Raw genomic sequence first — 21,137 nt, forward strand, 5'->3', positions numbered from 1 at the left:
TAGAACAGCAGTGTGGTCTCAGTTGCTCAAATAGCACTTCTACTTTTCTGATCTGCTCTGTGCAATATCACTAAAACTGGGGAGATAGAGACACAACCCTCACACTATGTACTAGTAAGTCTATGGTGGACAAAGGGTTAATAACCAGTGATTTAAAAAAATAAGGAAAAAAATCGTAAGCATAACAGCATGCTGGTGTAACAGGGCAGAGCCGGGCTCATCTGCATTCGTGGTTTCAGAGCTTTTAATCTTATTTCATCCCACCAGCAGGGGGCAGAGTCCGTAACGGCAGTGTATCACACAACACTGCCCGCTACACTGGGGTACCAGTTTCTTATGGTTAATTGTTTTGTTTTCCAAACTTTATATTCACTTTGATTGAGGGGTTGTCACTATTCCTACCAGCAAGCCTTTAGTTCCCGTCCTGTGTGAACATGCTTGTACATGTGTTCTGTGTGGATATATGACATGATTTGTAATGTCACTAAGACATGTAAGTACAGGTATGTGCAGCTATTTATATGTCTTGTCGTTGGGGATTAGTTAAGATGCATTGCTTTGCTTGTGAAGAAAATCACACCAGTGAGTTTTTCATAGTTTTAATTCACAGAACTTCAAGGACTGTTTTAAAGTATATTTTTTCAAGAGTGTTTATTCTCTTTGGTCAAAAAGAAACCCTCTGTAAAATAGTTGTTTAAAAAAAAAAGTTTTGTGATAAATATGACCTTTTAAAAAGATAGTCCCTGAAACAGTCCTTAAAGTTTTGTGCATAGAGCCCAGTGATGCTAAACTACAGTCATATCCACAGCTGTTCTTTCTACAGTGATAGAGCTACTGCCTATAAAGCTGGATGTGTGCATTGTCTCCACACATTCCATAACCCAATCATTGGTGTAGGTCAGACCGGATCTAACTGCTGTCAAGCAGCTGTGTAATGTGTTGCATAATAGACAAACAATCCCCACCTGCACTCACAGACTGAGAGCTCAGACAATCCTTACCTGCACTCACAGACTGAGAGCTCAGACAATCCCCACCTGCACTCACAGACCGAGAGCTCAGACAATCCCCACCTGCACTCACAGACAGAGAGCTCAGACAATCCCCACCTGCACTCACAGACCGAGAGCTCAGACAATCCCCACCTGCACTCACAGACCGAGAGCTCAGACAATCCCCACCTGCACTCACAGACTGAGAGCTCAGACAATCCTTACCTGCACTCACAGACTGAGAGCTCAGACAATCCCCACCTGCACTCACAGACTGAGAGCTCAGACAATCCCCACCTGCACTCACAGACCGAGAGCTCAGACATCCCTACCTGCACTCACAGACTGAGAGCTCAGACAATCCTTACCTGCACTCACAGACTGAGAGCTCAGACAATCCCCACCTGCACTCACAGACAGAGAGCTCAGACATCCCTACCTGCACTCACAGACTGAGAGCTCAGACAATCCTTACCTGCACTCACAGACTGAGAGCTCAGACAATCCCCACCTTCCTAAAAATGCAACTTGGTGTTTGTGTTTCAGTCATCATATCTTGGTGACATTTTTAACCTTTTCATATGGGGAAGGATAAAAAAAAAACTCTCTTCAAGTCTTTATATGGGGACATATGGAAGACGCAAATGCATGATGGCCTCATATGAGGATGTCATGTTTTCTTCATATAAAGAAATGGGAAAAATTTAAAAAATTGCAATGAAATATATATATTTATTATGTGTCCAAAATGTAATTCTTGAAAGGGTTAAAAACACCCCTGTGGCCTCAGCATGCTATCAGAATCATGTCTAACTTCTAAATACATCTGGGACACAGGACTGTAACCATTAACCTGCCCCCGGCCTCGAATTAATGAAAGAACTACAGTAGGGTGCATTAAACATCTGGATTTGAAAAAGACGCAGATGTGATGACTGAAACAGACAGCCATACAAAGTGAATCTAAACCTATGCATCAGTTACCCTGCTATAAAATTACTACAGTACTGCTTCAATATACTATAGTACTTTTTTTGTAATTTTTTGGCAGGGTAAGATTCTCACTTAAGATAATTCTCACCCATACTGATTTGATTTTTACAAGAATAATCCCTTATAAAAGTTGATCACAATAAAAGCAAAGCATAGTGTAATAAAGCATAGTGAAAGCATGATATAAGTATAGGAGGACATTGTAAAGAATAGTAAGGTATGGTAAAGCATATTAATACATCTGGCAAACCAGGATAAACTATGGTAAATGCATAGTACAACCATGGGGAAAATGCCATGTAAAAATACCATATTAAACTTGATTTCCATTACAGTACTGAAATACACTGTCCATAGCATAGCAATCTGCCATCGAATGAGGAAAGGAATTCAAACTGTGGACAGAAGCAGTACTCTGAAATATATCCCCCTCCCCCTCAGCAATGCACATCTGCTCCACTGTTGTGACTGAAGAGTGTGGCCATCACCCTGAGGGCAAGGGGCTGCCTACCTCCGATGTAGCCTGACATACTTCCTATGAAGAGTGCTTCAGGAATACGTTTACACTGTAAGGGCCATATTTTCAAAGCTTTTACTCCAATCTTTAATTAGCTCCTATTTGACTTTTCAAAACTAGTATCAAACATAAAAGTAATGTAACTAAAGGTCGCTTAACACTCTCACATTGTTTGTTTCTCCGATTTGTACGTTACTGTTGAATTTTCATCTTTAAAAAAAAATAGGAGTTCATTAAAAACTAGAGTAAACTTTACAGTTTACAGTTTTGTTTTACTTTGTTCATCCTACAGTATTCATTATTCACATATAAGTTATAAACATCATATATCACACCAGCCAATAAGGTTCTGAGCAGAGTGCTGTTTAGTGTTTAGGCATCTTCACTGAAACAGCAACAACAAAACAGATAAAAAAAAACAAAACAAAAAAAACCAAACACAAAACTGGTGTCAATTGAAGTATTGACAATCAATTAAGCCTGGTATCCTGCCTTTAAAAAGGGGCTGGAAAGCCAGTCTTTTGTTAATTTTTTTTCCTGTCCTTGTGTACCAGTGTGCCAGGTTGGATAGCCAAGCAGAGTGAACCGGATGGATCAGCCACGATTATCACCGCGTGTGTAACTGGGATAATTGTATAAACTTTAGGGTAGGGATTCATTTAATCAAAGTTTATTTAAATTTGTGTTAGGAGAAGGTTCCTGAAGCAGGACCTCCCTTTTAGTGGGAGCAACACTGAGCCACTGGATGGCAAACTTTAGTTTTTTAGCTCTTTTTCCCACTGTGTTTTGTTTTGTCTTTTTGCCATGTACATGTTTGTATGTATCCTTCCGCACTTGGGATACCATTGCTGGTACCCTAGTGGTGACCACCGATCACCGCCTGCAAGCCCTTGTTTATTAATAAAACCTGGACGACTAAGTGGCATTTTCAATTTCAACCCTCTTTTGTCTCTTTTGTCTCACAGTGGATACCCACACAGTAACAGTACACCCCTGTTACAAGGTGCATCAAATATCACCCCATTGGTGTTATAACTACATTGAAAACCATGACATTATAGTTTTATACCCCTCTTTTTGGAAACAGATTGTTTGCTGTCATAGATTTTTTGTGTATAAAGCAACGCTGATGACAAAATAAGGTGTTTTAGAATCATCAACAACAAAATGTTTTAATTGGACAGGAATTATACTGGTAGGTTAAATTAACTATAGTAAACACACACACACACAGGTTTGATTGTGCTGTGTGTGCATTGCCTAACCATTGAGCAGGTATTGGGACAGTCTTTGCTGAGGGCAGTTTATGCATAAAAGCAGAAAACACATTATAAATGTATTTGTCACAGGCTATGCAATGTTAAGACACAATACAGACCTGTCTTTATTTGCATAAACTGTCTCATAGTTACCAAGAAAAAACATTTTATTTTCAACCAACTTTTGTTCTTCTAGTTTTAAAAAGGGGATTTAAAAAAAGTCACAAGACCAGTTATCTTTACTTTCTTAAGCTGTACCCAAACCGCTGCAAGTAATCAAATCAACCAAGAACGGGAGCAATCCACTATCCCCCAGAGGTTCCCCAGGTAAAGGCACTACCTGCTTGGAGTACATAGTAAGTCAGTCATCTGTGTTTGTGCTGAGTTGCAGAGCTCGGCTGGGGTCCCACACTGTGCTGATTGGCTATTAAAGGGTGTATCTGAAGAACCTGTGCGGGGGCCAGTGTAATGAGATTCGATGTCGCATGGTGTTGGGTGTTGTCATGGTGACCTACAATCTAACCTTAACCCTTACCCTTACCTTAACCCTTTTCTGATACAATTGTGTACTTACATATACAGTATATATCATGCAAAAAGATTTCCACTTTAAGTACATTCTAACTATGCATAATAACATTGTAATTATGTGCAAGTACACATGTATTTACGAAGTAACTGCTATGTAAATACACATGTAATGTAAAGTGTTATCCACATTTTTTGAAGCATCTTGTTTTTATATTGTTAAGTAAGTAAAGTTTTATTTTTCCAACATCCTGATATTCTTGAAGCTGCAAAGTGTGTGACAGTAACAGGAAGTTCTGTTGCCCTGAGGGAAACACATTACGCCTGGATTCACTGCTTCAGTTCACTGTAACCTGTTGTCACCGGGCCGAGTGACTGGGTTTGGCTTGCCAAAAAAGGATGATAAAAAAACCCGATTTATTTATATGAAACAAAAGAAAAACAAGCGAAAGTAATATGCCATGAGTCTCTCCAGCATCCACCTTCAAGGTTAGAGCTCCCCCCCTGAGCATTCCAAGGCCTTTATATATAGAATGAATTTCCCATAAGGCAACTCTCATTTAAAGATACAGCTCTCATTTTTTAAAAAACAAATAAAAATAAATACAGATGCAAAAATGCTTCATTAGCATCATCAAAAAAATATTTTGTCCAGATCCACACACATAAGGTTAACCATACACATATATAAGACAACAACATAAAGAAAAGTGCACTTTTAAATATTAGCTATGACCTTTAACCTCAGCAACCATTTTGTTTCTGCTGATGTGGCACTATCAGCCATCTTTATATGCGGAGGTATCACTGGCAGCCATCTTTTATACACTGCTGATCAGCTACTACCAGCAACAAGGATTTTTATACACAGGTATGAATAATACAAACTTTGGTTTTTTAATTATATTTTCTCTTTGCTTGTGTTCTCCAAGAATGGGGATACACTGCAGTGATTTGGGGAAAATAGGGGAAATGGTAAGTCAGAATTCATTAATCATGCATATCACAAGCACACACACACATTCAGACATGAAGGGAAGTAGGAAAGGTTCTTGGAGTCAACAAAAATACCTTGGTACAAAAATAAATTAAAAAGCCACCCTGTCACACCTGTGCATTCCTCTATGGGGTGAAACCAGCACTTCTTCTCAAATCACAACAGCATTCACAGATTGTATCCCATGTTCACCTTGAACAACACCTCATAATTAAAAAAACGACATGGCATTGTTAGATATACCCTTTACTGATCTGCTTTCACAGTATGCTCAATAAAGTCATCAGATAGAGGTCATCATTCAAGCAGGACATTCCCTAGATGTACTGCCATGGACCCAGCCATTTGGGGAATTGCACCTCAGAAATATGGAAGGGGATCATTCGGTTAAAATGCAACACACAGTAATTACAAAGCATAAACCGTGCACATACTTTTGACACCTCTGAATTTCACGTTTTCAAATAGGCAAGGCTACATTCCAGTTTCTGAACAGGTTTGTATGGTAAGGACTGGGAAACACAGCAATTGTTTCATGTCTGCTTTTAGCCATGCAAGAGATGATACATACTGTGCGTCAGCCAACAGTAAAGACAGGGAACAGGTCTTAGGTGGAGAGCTAGATGCAATAGAATTGAATAGTGTTGTTTTTGTTGGATTGGAATGGCTGGTTTTAGCTGTGCTCTGAGGATGAATGCGCACAGCTGGCAGAAGGGTAGATTTAATTTAGCAGTTTCTCCAAGACATGGGCCTGAGGTACAGAAACAGATGAAACTGCAGATTTAAAAACACAGTTTAAACAAGCCTTCTTTTAGTTGTGTAATATACAGACATTATAGGCAGTTAAAAGTTTACCACAGTATATTCACAGGTTTTTCTTATAGTTACACCATGCATTTACCATAGCTTACAACGTTTTCAATATGCTTTACCCTACCTCACTGCGCTTTACATTCCTTACCTATGCTTTACCATGCTTTCACTATCCTTTGTTACACTTTGCTATGCTTTTACTATGCTAAACTTTTGTAAGTACATAGCAGGAAGGTGAAATCTGCTTGTGCTTCAAGTCTTCTATCTAGATAATTCAGTTGTGCCGGTTTTTCTGATATCAAGTGTGATTTAATCCTATTGGCAACACTCATAACAATAAAAAAATGTTGGACTATGAACTAAATCATAAATCCATCAGGGAACAATGTTACCTGCAGACCAGCATGGAGGAGCCGGCTACTCTAACAGGGGTGCAAATTTGGCACTATGGCGCTAAGTTTTAGCGCCAGCAACATTACATTCTGGGACCAGTAGACATGTTTACATGTTTTCTTAATTCCTTAGCAACGATAGATGGTAATAGTTTCTCATTGGGCCTGGACTGCTCATAACCCTACCACACTCCTCATCATACACAGGAGAGAAAGTTTGTGTCGTGTGGGAAGCTTAACTGCAGAAACTGATCGCAAACATGTCTTCATAGCGCACTTTTACTCAATTATCAATTAAATCAGCAAGTCAAAAATGTCTGTGGGCAATAGTAGATTTAACAGGTAATGATAAATGTATTTTACGTTTTTTAAACATTGTAAAATATTGTTTGGGTTGGCAAGCCTCTTCATTTTACCGCAAAAGTTAATTTTGTTGATTAAAAAAAACATCATGGTTTGAACTTATGCATATAATCACAGATTTAAGTTAAAACCAAATCAGTTGTTGCAGCTAATTGTAAATCTAAGCCATTAATACAATTCATCAAAAGTGTGCACAGATTTCTTTCTAACTATCGAGTGCAGCTGAATTCATGAGTTCTTGTTTCGTTAATATGTTCCACGTCTGGGCTACTCAGGTCTGCCGTCTTCGTTTTCTTAATATTGCATTTTTGTTCGTAAGCGATTATACATATAAATATACAGCACACGATTGTGTCTAATACTTTATCACGAAAAACTAATTGAAGGGGGGGGGGGGGGGTGATAATTTAGCACTAGTAGGCTCTCTTTCACAACAATTTAGCACCAATTTTCAAAACGATTTGCACCCCTGTTTAGAATTAAGACTTGGGCTAAGCAGTAATGGGAGGGTGCAGTGAAAAGGGAACTGAAGTTATTTGCTGAAGGCAAGGGTGCTTTACAAAATAAGACACAAGGAGTGTTTAACTGCAACCTTAGCCTCCTCTCACACACAAGAAAATTGTGTGCGAACTTAATTCTACGTGCGTCTAACTAATGTATTTTTAATGTGGGAATACAAATATTGTCTAAAGGCCAGTCAGCAGATAATACTGCAACATCATAATAGAATGTGTCCGAAAATTATGAGTGATTTCAGATATACAGTATATAATGAAGTGACCAAAGCATCTGGGATTCATTTCTGTGAATGAAGGAAACATTAAAGCACGCAAATATATGTTGGCATTAAATAATCGCACACAGTCAGTATAGTTTTTGTAATTTGGAAGGCTATAAAGCTAAGGAAACACAAAGCCACTTTTTCAGGAACAGTGGCTTGAAACCTGATTGCAGGAAACCAGGATACTTAGTTTGAGGCAACTTTGCTGTATCAAACCTCAAGTCTCCCCAGGTGTGCCATACAGTGGCCTGAAACCTAGTTTCCTGCAACCAAGTTCCAAGCCACAGAGTGGCTTCATGTTCCCTCAGCTTAAGTATAGCACCACCATAATTACATTTGAATCCCAGGTTGTTTATTGCTACAATTGAAGTGATTTTAATTCTTTGAGACGCTATTGCTAAATGGGCTGTAAATCCATCTCAGAGTGCAGCAGTGTGGAGTAGTGGTTAGGGCTCTGGACTCTTGACCGGCGGGTCGTGGGTCCAATCCCTGGTAGGGGACACTGCTGCTGTACCCTTAAGCAAGGTACTTTACCTAGATTGCTCCAGTAAAAACCCAACTGTATAAATGGGTATGTAAAAAATAATGTGATATCTTGTAATAATTGTAAGTCGCCCTGGATAAGGGCGTCTGCTAAGAAACAAATAATAATGGTGATGCTGGTCATTTGTGCCATGTCTTCGGAACCCATTGACTGATTAACAGTCCACAGGCAGTCAGTCATGTGTGCATCATTGTTATTAATAATATTATTGTGTAATACTCTCAGTACAGTCACTTTGAAGGCAGTCACACACACGCAGAAGAAACAACCCAATCAGAAAAGAGCAGCAGAGGCAACAGGTGTTTATTGAAGTGTTTGTGTTATTAAACAGTGTGCTGAGGTCAGGGGTGACCCTTAAACAGACACTATCTCTTTGTCAGGCTGCACAGGCTGTGCTTCAGAGCCGCCCGAATCTTATCAACGCATCCCTCTTTTCACTGGGGCTCAGATTGGCCGTAGATATCACATTCAGACAGCATTTGTTTCTGCATTAGCTTTGTGTCCTTTCCCCTTGGGAATTAGATTTTTAAAGTAGAAGGAGCTAGGAGGTTCAGTGTTATTTCAAAATACACCTAAGCAATGACAGGTTTGGAGCTTTTTCATTGAGATCAGTTCGGAGGGTCACAGGGTTAGTTGCAGTTACCGCAGCAGGTAAATTCGTCTTCTGAGCAGTTCATTGAAATTGTTTTATACCTTGGTAAGTAGATCTGACAGAACTTGCATCTCTCTGGTTTCTCTGAATTCTATGAGGTTATTTTTCATACATATATTTAAAGTAGTTTTCTGTGATTTTTAATGTTTACTTACTATATGAAGACAGTAAAGGCTTTTAATCCACAGCACCTTACCAGGCTTATCAAATAAGAAAGCCCAGTATCTGAGTGCTGAGAAGCCCTCAAAATGATTGCTAAAAGGGAAGGAGACAGAGACAAATGGAAATGTAATCTGATGCTTCTTGCTTTTTAATAAACTAAAGAAAGCCCTGAAATAAATAGTTATATCTCTTATAGAAGTAAAAATATCCAGCCTTTTTTTCAGAACCTGTCAAATCAGGTGGCAATCCTCTAATACACTCAGAGTACAATCTGCTGGAATAAAAGAAAGTCTTAAAATAGCCAGTTCAGCCTAGGGTGTTTACCTTCACAAATCCTTACTACCTCTGCTTTCTACATCTGATTTACACATTTGACTTGGGTTAATACCACACCCTGCCTGTAAAGAACACAAGATTTAAAATAGCAATGTGTATAATGTGTATGAATTGTCCTTCGGGTGGAATTTGACATTTTATCCTGAGCTTATACAAAACAGTACGATACAATACAATTCTATAGTGTATTTAATAACATGCTAAAAATACAGTTGTATGATGATGTATAACCTTTGCAAATGCCAATGTGTATCCATTCTTGATAGTACTTTAACATTTATTGCATGCTGTTAACTGAATTCAGTCAAAGCCTGACTAAATAATATGAAGACCATTTTTATTTGATCAGCAGTCCAGTAGACAATAAATTCAGTGATGCTTTTAAGGGACATTTTAGTTTATTAATGGTTAGCAACTAGCTTACTAACATTTGTTTTGTTTTAATGGTTGCTATTTAAATTTTGCTCATTTCTTGTTAACAGCTGACTTTTTTTTTTAAATGAGTTCATAAATAGGTTTCAATATACTGTGATAATTAATTGTTAACAAAAAATTAATTGTTCATATATGTTAGTAATATCCCATAAAAGTTTACCACAGTATCTTTGCACTGTATTTTTGCAGTTTTACCATGTTTGTACTTTGCAATTACCAGTTTACCATGGTTTGTCATGTTAATTAATATTCTTTACAATGGTAACTTATAAGGGGCGGCATAGTGGCGTAGTGGTTAGCACTGCTGCCTCACAGCGCCAGAGTCCTGGGTTCAAAGCCGGCCTAGAGTACTGTGTGTGTGTAGTTTGCATGTTCTCCCCGTGTTCGCGTGGGTTTTCTCTGGGTACTCCGGTTTCCTCCCACAGTCCAAAGACTATGCTTTATTACACTTCGCTATGCTTTTACTATAAAATATCCTTACTTCTTATTAGAGGATCTTGTTAGAACTAGCAAGCAACAATATCACTCCATTTTTTGTGTTGAAAATATTCTGTTTATTTTGCATTCTATTAGTCAATGCTGCTTCCTGGTCGTGTGCTGAGTAAGTCAGTTACACAACCTTGGTCTAGCTGCAGAGAGACTACATTACCTTTTAATGTACCCAGGAAGCAGTAGTGCCATTTTTTATATAGCATACATTGAAAGATCCCATTTTTATTTTAAATAAAGAAGCAAATAACTAAAATAGTTGTCCTACAATACATCTCCAATTCAATTTATATGTGTATAACCCCAAAATGACTTCCTGTTCACTTATAGATATCTGTAAATCATTTTAAGATATCTTAAAATGACTTCCTGTGAAAATGCTCTGTGTTTTGAATGGACTGCCTGTCCATTTAGAGATATGGTTCTATCCAGGATATGATTAATGTTTTTGCTAAAAGAACAAAAAACATTTCAAAGCCTGTGGCAATCCAATAATCTGCAGCCGTGTACATGCCATTCCAGGCACCGTAACCCGAGACAGTGTGCAGAAGAGTCCACGGGGATATCATTGAAGAGTCCACAGGGGTATCATTGAAGAGTCCACGGGGATATCATTGAAGAGTCCACGGGGATATCATTGAAGAGTCCACAGGGGTATCATTGAAGAGTCCACGGGGGTATCTTTGAAGAGTCCACGGGGATATCTTTGAAGAGTCCACAGGGGTATCATTGAAGAGTCCACAGGGGTATCATTGAAGAGTCCACAGGGGTATCATTGAAGAGCCCACGGGGATATCATTGAAGAATCCACAGGGATATCATTGAAGAGTCCACGGGGATATCATTGAAGAGCCCATGGGGATATCATTGAAGAGTCCACGGGGATATCATTGAAGAGTCCACAGGGGTATCATTGAAGAGTCCACGGGGATATCATTGAAGAGTCCACGGGGGTATCATTGAAGAGTCCACAGGGGTATCATTGAAGAATCCACAGGGGTATCATTGAAGAGTCCACAGGGATATCATTGAAGAGTCCACGGGGATATCATTGAAGAGTCCACGGGGGTATCTTTGAAGAGTCCACGGGGATATCATTGAAGAGTCCACGGGGGTATCTTTGAAGAGTCCACGGGGATATCATTGAAGAGTCCACAGGGGTATCATTGAAGAGTCCACGGGGATATCATTGAAGAGTCCACAGGGGTATCATTGAAGAATCCACAGGGGTATCATTGAAGAGTCCACAGGGATATCATTGAAGAGTCCACGGGGGTATCTTTGAAGAGTCCACGGGGGTATCTTTGAAGAGTCCACGGGGATATCATTGAAGAGTCCACGGGGGTATCTTTGAAGAGTCCACGGGGGTATCATTGAAGAGTCCACAGGGGTATCATTGAAGAGTCCACAGGGATATCATTGAAGAGTCCACGGGGGTATCATTGAAGAATCCACAGGGGTATCATTGAAGAGTCCACAGGGATATCATTGAAGAGTCCACAGGGATATCATTGAAGAGTCCACGGGGATATCATTGAAGAGTCCACAGGGGTATCATTGAAGAATCCACAGGGGTATCATTGAAGAGTCCACAGGGATATCATTGAAGAGTCCACGGGGATATCTTTGAAGAGTCCACGGGGGTATCTTTGAAGAGTCCACGGGGGTATCTTTGAAGAGTCCACGGGGATATCATTGAAGAGTCCACGGGGGTATCTTTGAAGAGTCCACGGGGATATCATTGAAGAGTCCACAGGGGTATCATTGAAGAGTCCACAGGGATATCATTGAAGAGTCCACGGGGATATCATTGAAGAGTCCACGGGGGTATCTTTGAAGAGTCCACAGGGATATCATTGAAGAGTCCACGGGGATATCATTGAAGAGTCCACGGGGATATCATTGAAGAGTCCACGGGGATATCATTGAAGAGTCCACGGGGGTATCTTTGAAGAGTCCACAGGGATATCATTGAAGAGTCCACGGGGGTATCATTGAAGAGTCCACGGGGATATCATTGAAGAGTCCACGGGGGTATCTTTGAAGAGTCCACGGGGGTATCATTGAAGAGTCCACGGGGATATCATTGAAGAGTCCACGGGGATATCTTTGAAGAGTCCACGGGGATATCTTTGAAGAGTCCACGGGGATATCTTTGAAGAGTCCACGGGGATATCATTGAAGAGTCCACGGGGATATCATTGAAGAGTCCACGGGGATATCATTGAAGAGTCCACGGGGATATCATTGAAGAGTCCACGGGGGTATCATTGAAGAGTCCACAGGGGTATCATTGAAGAGTCCACGGGGATATCATTGAAGAGTCCACGGGGATATCATTGAAGAGTCCACGGGGATATCATTGAAGAGTCCACGGGGGTATCATTGAAGAGTCCACGGGGATATCATTGAAGAGTCCACGGGGGTATCATTGAAGAGTCCACAGGGGTATCATTGAAGAGTCCACGGGGATATCATTGAAGAGTCCACGGGGATATCTTTGAAGAGTCCACTGGGATATCTTTGAAGAGTCCACGGGGATATGTGACAGTCTGGCTCGCAGTGTGATGACGTCACGGACCAGGAAGTAACTCAAACCAAAACAGTGGATGGGCGGGTGAAGCTGAACGCAATTGCGTTCAGCGTATTTAATAAACAAACAAAAGATTTAAACAAAACAACAAAACACAAAACAAAATGGCACGAGGGCCAAACGAATAAACAGACAAACAAGTAAGTGGCGTGCTGGCTAAACCAGCACGTTTTAGCAATTGTTTCTATGTCTTCTACGCGCTCTCTCTCCGCTCTCCCGTACTCTCTACTCCAACACTCCACCTTGAGTGCAGAGAGCTGCAGGTTTATATACTCTGGCCGAGGGATTAACTAGTTGTTAATTATCTTATTATCCCTCGGCCAGAGTCTGCATGCGTTTGGTAAGGATGCATGACTGTCAGCTAGTTAAATAATCAGTAGCTGATCAGCCATGCATCCTCACGGGGTTTTTAAATATAATAATAAAAGACGCTGCGCTTTTACCCGCGCCGCAAACAAAAATACAAATAATAATACATAGGGGCGGGACACTCTGCCACAGGATATCATTGAAGAGTCCATGGGGATATCAGTGAAGAGTCCACAGGGATATCAGTGAAGAGTCCACGGGGAGATCAGTGAAGAGTCCACAGGGACATTGGAGAGTCCACAGGGATATCACTGACGTCCAAGGGGATATGATTGAAGAGTCCACGAGGATATCATTGAAGAGTCCACAGGGATATCACTGACGTCCATGGGGATATCATTGAAGAGTCCACAGGAATATCATTGAAGAGTCCGCAGGGATTTCATTGAAGAGTCCACAGGCACATTGAAGAGTCCACAGGGATATCATTGAAGAGTCCACAGGGATATCATTGAAGAGTCCACAGGGATATCATTGAAGAGTCCACAAGGATATCATTGAAGAGTCCACAGGGATATCATTCAAGAGTCCACAGGGATATCATTCAAGAGTCCATGGGGATATTATTGAAGAGTCCACAGGGGTATCATTGAAGAGTCCACAGGGGTATCATTGAAGAGTCCACAGGGGTATCATTGAAGAGTCCACAGGGATATCATTGAAGAGTCCACAGAGATATCATTGAAGAGCCCATGGAGATATCATTGAAGGGGCCTCTTCTTCTACCATGCAAAGGCTGTTAGAGGTGGGTTTTAAACTGCAGAAAACATACAACAAAATTAAAAAAACCTGCAGGCAAAGCAGTAGATTGTGAATAAATGGTACTATCAGGGGAGTATTGGTGGGAGGTGTAGGGATTTTAAAAGAGCAATTATCCATAAATGGAACAAGTCAGTAGTACCAGTTTGATATTGGAACAAGATGAGCTTGAGTTTCATAGACTGGTTTCATAGTGCTGGTGGCAACTTGGCATTCACTCTAAACAGTTTCCAAAAAAACATTGTCAGATAACTGTCTTTTGTGTTGGCACTTTTCTAGAAAGCAGTGTCTGCTGCAGAGGGAATTAAGACACACACACACACACGCGCACACACACACATAGACAGGTACACACACAGAGACACACACACACACATAGACACACACACACACACACATGCAGTCGAGATGGCATGCAAAGCTATTTTAGTACAGAGTGGAAAAGGTAGAAATCAGATTTGAAGTCAACTGGAAAAGTACAAAAAAAAGAACTTTTGAAAGGAATGTACGGGAGCTCAGTAAGGACAGGAGGAAAATAAATAACTAGAAATGTGTTATGTGGAGATCACAAGATAAATATCTCAAGATTATCCCGTGTTCTCAATGAGCCACCATGGGAATGAGACACAGCTTGCAAAACAAAGACTGGGATGAGATACAGGAAGACTAATCCGTGCATGGTGGATACACAGAGTTCAGGGATGTAAAGTAATGCTGGAAATGCACCATTCATGTATCCCAGAGGTTCAAAGCCATGTTGTTGCTGCTGAGTCAATGGCATCCTTTTCTTGCAGTCATTGTCAGTCATGGGGCCACTTATTTGAGACAATACAAAACTCATACCAAGGTGTGTGGTTTTCCCTTGGTACTTTGTCAGACTCTTAGGACCTCATATAAATTAGTGTTCTATTGTACAGCTGCACTTGAGTTCTCAAGTCCAGAGGGGAACCCCCATAGTCTGTTTTTAGCTTTTAATCATCACTCGAAAGTAAAGCTTTCATGTTTTAACAGCTGCAGTTAACCAAGAAACGGATAAATGAATATTAGATTGTAAAATCTCCCTCTTTAGCATGAGTAATTTACTCATAGGCTATATTTAGACACATTTTAATTTAGTATGTGTTTTAAATCTGTGTTATATTGAAAAGGATTTTAAAATGAGAATAAACATGATTTTGCTTTCTTTTGCATTATTGTTTCTGTAAAAATAAAGAGTAACACTTTGCATTGTGTCTCTAATTACTGTGCATTTACACACAATTACAATATTATTTTATTATGTATAGTTACAATGTACTTAATGTGTATTTTTTTACACACTATAACTAGGGTGTATTTGTTTCACTGTAAACAATGGACAAACCCAGTTTTGGTGGTACAGGAAAGGTCCCATCCCCTCAGTCTTTGGGAATTGACAGTAAATGGATTATATTTTGGGTACCACAGGTTCTGCACTTGTGGGATGAATTTGAATCTTTAAAGATTGTCTGGCAACAGATAAAAGGATTGGATTGCTTATCTTTGATGTACGAAATTCAAAAAATGCAATATACTGTACCAGTAAGCTTAGACTCCACAAGATGATAAAATATTTTCATTTAATTTTTGGATTGTTGTTATAAATAAATTTCCTTTTACAGAGCTACTTTCTGAAGCTGGAATTCATTCCCTGTTATTTTGACTTATTGCTTTGCTTGTAGGCTTCCTGTCCCCAGACATTTACAGAATGCAAAGTTCCCAGAATTCCTTATTGAACTTCCAGTCCTAGCTCTGTTTGCCCTCAGGCCTGTCTGGTGCTAGATGTCACTTCCTGTGTCGCAGTCTGTTCTAAGAATGTTGAATACAATTAAAAAAAACAAAAAAACTTTGGCATAATTAGAACATTATATGATGCAGTACGTTTGCATTTTAAAATTAATAAAATCATATTTCAGTTTGAAAGAGCTTGGACAATCCCCTTCGAATACAGTTATTTATTTTTTGTGTTGATATTCAAGAACAGACAGTAAAACAGTTGTATTGAGTATACATTATATACCTTAAGCAGTCCTTCAATTGAGTATTTATCAATGGTTTTAAATCCCTTATCTGCCTTCCTGTTAATTACTGTTTATACAGGATATGCAAATATTTCTCATACAGCGCTATAGATAAATTGCTGCACACATTTGCAGCTAGATCATTGGAGGGAGAACCAGGAGATCTTCAGCATAAGAAAAGGGTGACCATTGCATTTAATACAGAAGGTTTTAATAACATGCATGGAGAATGGTCCCTGGTGCAGTGAACCATATATGAAAATACTTAATAAATATGCATGAAACATTTAGAACTGTTAAAGAAGGCAATAACTGTTTTGTTTGTTTGTTTTGTTAATCTCGAAATAGCTCAATATTTAAATATTTGTGGATCAGGCACAGATTTATAAAAATAAAAGGAAATCTCCTTCATAAAAATCTCATTACAGTAAAACTAAACGAAAGTCTAGATGAGTCGGAACCTAAACAGCACCATGTTTAAAATCACTATACAGGATCTTCCGAGGCATTTCACTTTTCTTTTCAGACAGAAATGCACCAAAGACCCTCAAACTCACTGTTAGATTTTCATAACCCTGGCACAACAATTGGAATGATCTAACTGGTAGCATTGACAGCAGTCGTCGTTTTTCTATCAATAGCTTATCTGTAGGTTTCAGTCTATCAATCCTGTTTATTTATATATCTCTCCAGATAAATAAATAAGCACCTGGAATGCTATGGGGGTGAGGCTCGGTCCTCCCTGTCCAACCTGCTGGCAGTATGAAGTCAGTGTGAGCTCAGTCTGTGTGTGTCTGGTGCCTGGTGCAGTGGGTCTATACAGACTGGCCTTTGTGCTCCTGGGACACAGCTTGTATGAGGACCTCTTAAAGAGACCTCCTGCGTGATGATGTTATGCAGCATATTCAATCGCTCTTGTTGAGTATCTGGAGAAGGCTTTGGGCTTATTTATTTGTGAAGAAAATCATTTTACACTGAAACAAGAGACCAGGCTGCCTACAAAGCTGTAAAGAACGACTCAGATATCAAGGGCTTTTCTTTGTTTTATTACAATATTGTGGTGTGAGTTCCTTTTGAAAACATACTATAGTGTAAAATGATCTCAGAATACAGAGGAGTCGTGTACTCCACAAGTTCAACTTCAAAATGCAAAAGTGAATGGAGACTTGGAGGCCCCCAGATACATCATTGCCATCCTTTTTTCTAAACCTAAACCTACCACCAGAAAGAAAGTAAAAAACTAGTAAAGCAGACAACGAACTCTCCCAAGTCTTTATTCCAATTGTCCCTGGGCCATTATAAATGATACATCTTATAGCTGTATCTCCTGATACGCAGGCTAGTTCAGACTGCTTCTATAGTGACCCTTTCCATCAAGCTGTTCATGTAATGGCTTGTCCCATTGAATTGAATGGAGAGGCAGGGGCTGGATGTGAACTGGTAACAATTCAGAGATGGGGTTCTGCGTGAGTTGAATGTGTGTGTGTGTTTTTTTTCTAAATGATTCTACAAAGTAGTGAAAGCGAGGGACTTGTCTACAAAACTAGTACAGTCAGAGATGTGGAATGATTCTGTCGATAGCAAACATCACTGTTTGTCAACCCCCACCCCCTGAAAAAACACCAGACTGTGTGCTCTGTTCTGCAGAAGCCAATATTTGCTCAGAGGGCCATGTAAATTCAACACCACTGCCCCTGTAGAAGAGCAGCATACAGGAGAAGTTTCTGTTTGCTGAGAAAAAGAAACCTAAGAAGGGAGAGTCGCATAACTACACGTTGCACTGATCTGTCACTGCTGACTGTGAACACGCTGATCAGCTGTGTGCAGGAAATGGAGCCTGAAGCCAGTCACTGATTGGAGGTGTCTGAGAAAACACAACAGAAATTCACAGTGTTGTTTCAACGCTCTATGTTCATGGTTCAAATGCACGGTTTAAACATTACAAAAGCAAAGTATAGGGCCAGCTTAAATAGGTTTTTTCTCCAGTTTTTTCTCTCACCGCAGGAATAAACAAAAATATACACATAAAAAATAAAAGGGTTGAGAAGGGGCTCTACAATGATGACTGACTGTCAAGACTTGTACCACACTGAATGATGTGCTTATCTTAGGCAAAATGAAAAATAAACGTCCCCCCGTCATTAAGCTTTGATAGTAAGTTAATAGAACTGGGAGCACAGCTGCACTTGGGTGGATGACCCTTTTCTGAGGAGCATGTGGTTCTAGATTTATTCACCACTTCCAATACTTGAAAAACTATTAGGCCTCTCTATTGATTATAGCTTTACCTCCCACTTCATTTACAAATATCAACATTGTTTAAAAAAAAAAAAAAAAAAGGAAATGAAAATGTGCGAGAGGATTAAAGTTGCAGTAAATAGCTTATGTTCCAACTTAACCTTGTAGCGCTTTGATTTTTGTTCACAGATATTATATTTTCCACAGCATTAATGAAATATTTGTATGATTACCTTTATTTTACCTCCACATTTTTCCCTTGTGTATTAAACTGGTCCCTAAAATAAACCAGCACCAGGGACAGCTGGTGTAGAATTAATATATAAGCTCCTGTTTGGGAGCTATGATATTATTTTAATATTTGTATTATTTATATTTTAATAGCAAGCTCTATTAAGTTTTTTCTTTTTTTGTTTTTTACAACTCTTATGGCTGTTACAGTCTATGCGGCAATATCATTTCTCTTGACTTTAACAGTGTTTAACTTGTGCTTAACTGTGCCTGATATAAAGATAAGATATGATCTGCAACATGATGCTAGGTGGGGTATTATCTTCTCCAGGAACTTGTAACCTGTTAGTGCTGGCTGAACACTCACTCAAGTAAATTGATTTGTTTTCATTCAGTTGCCTTGACAACACACACGTTCAGGAACAGGAACAGCTGTTTTGGTTGTTGTTATTCCCAAGAGTTCTCTGGTATTTCCTGAAGTCCCGTGGCCTGAAAATGAACTCACCTGCTTGCAACTCTGAAAGGGCCCTCCGATCAACACAGCCTTTCCAAAGGGGTGGTTCACAGCCCCAGACCAGCACTCGCCATAGACTGCCAAACCTTAGCTAAAGTAGTGCAAGATTAGTGATACAGATGTAAGTGGGTTCTGTGAAAGCAGCTATAAAAGGCTCAAAGATTGGTTTACCTTACAATGTGGAGAATAGGTGTACAGTAATATTATACATTTGTTTATTACATGATGTTTGTAAAGATATTTTTTGAAATGCTTAGGCATATTGTTAAACTACTGCTGTTATTTCCAGATATTTCCAATTAGTGAATAACATATTTTGCTTTCTATGTGTACTGTATATGTGAATATACAGTATGTTAAATCACATGATCAAAAGTGGCCCACTTTTGCATTGATTTGTATTATAAGAACATAGGAGAGGTAGCCATTCGGCTCATCTGGTTCTGAGTAGCTGATAGATCTTAAAACTTTGTCGAGCATCCAAGTGATTCAGCATCGACAGCATGACTAGGTAACCCATTCCATACCCTCAGCACTTTGTGTGCAGAAGTGTCTCCTTCCCTCTGTCTTCTTAGTACTTTCAATGATTAAATCCTATAGCAAAACATATTCATGCATTTAACATCTATATGACATGCATTGGTTTCCAACATGTGTTCAGACAAGTCCACAGCAACTTTGGGGGGAAAAAAACAAACAAACAAAAAAACAAAACGTTAACCTTTTTTGATCAGATACTGGAATCTTCCATTCTCCCAGTCATTCATTCAGTCAAATGAGAAAAGGGCTCAAAATGACATTTCAGTGTTCTTCTGATTATGTATCTGCCTGGCAAGTTGCTCTGACTTCAGTTTTCTTGTGCTGTTACATAAACTTCTTGTGTGCTTTTATCCACAGTTCAATTGACTGTGCTATAGCTTGTTAGGAATGGTTTATTTGGATTTTGACAATGCCAGGATTATTATTATTATTTTTTTTTAAGGAACAGATACTTTATTAACATTGCAAACATATGCACAGTGTCTGCTATAGCTCACATCCTAATGACCATTTCCAGCACTACACCAAGCTGAGATACAGAGCCTCACTTAAAAACACAGTAGATTTTGCAAACTTATATTCACCACATATTACAAAAGTAGGAACCTGTGCACGTACATACAGAGGGTCTTCATAATATAGTATTGCAGAGACATGTAAAATTGATAACACAAAGTGTAGTTAAGCTCAGTGAAAATGCAGCAAAGCTTACAGATGGAAAGTACCTTAAATGCATATATTGTAGTTTACGCATACAGTAACTGCTTTTTTATTTCAAGATATTAACGTTTTCAAAATGTAAAAAAAAAAAAAAAAGCTCAGCACCAACACAACTGTAAAATATTAACAGTAAAACACAACTGACGTGTATCTGAGTGTCCTAAATCAGAGTGCTGATTGTAATACAGAAAATGTTTAGTTTACACTAACGTTAATCATTAAGGAATAAACTATTTACTTAAAATTATATCCTAAAAGTCCATCTGTTTGAGCTACTGGCAGCTTCTTCAGTTTAAACGCAGAGAAAGTGGGTGTGTTTAAACAGTACTTTCAATACTAGTGTGTTTTATGAAGCAAGAACAAAGCCAAAAGGTCTGATACTCCGCACAACATCGCAGTTCTGACAGAGCGCTTTGAATGAATATGATTGCTTATATGACCATTCTTTACGGCTGTTGATTTAAACTAGAATAAAGGGCTTTCAAACCAGCTTTCTAATACTGCCTGCTTTTTTGTCCAATGACTAACTGTGCCACAGCTAATGTGCAACAGATCATCATTGGACAGTGTATGAATTTCCAATTCACTGAAGCCACATTGTATTTGCAAAAAAACTTTGACACACATTTTGACCGTTAGGGTTGACAGTTAAGAGATTTTACAAAGTTTACTCTGAGACTAAAAGGCTGAGCTGGTTTTTCAAACAAAAAACCTGGCTCAGCCTATTGTTCTAACCACTAGACCATATTGCCACTGAACCACTCTTCCAATACTTGACTCTCTAAGCACATTGGTTTGACAAGTAGCATGCCTCAAATATCTGCCTGTCAAATAAATTCGCTTTAAAAAAAAAGATAATAAATCAGGCACTGAAATGGAAG

The sequence above is a fragment of the Acipenser ruthenus genome, chromosome 6 (genome assembly GCF_902713425.1).
Source record: "Acipenser ruthenus chromosome 6, fAciRut3.2 maternal haplotype, whole genome shotgun sequence".
Lineage (NCBI taxonomy): Eukaryota > Metazoa > Chordata > Actinopteri > Acipenseriformes > Acipenseridae > Acipenser > Acipenser ruthenus.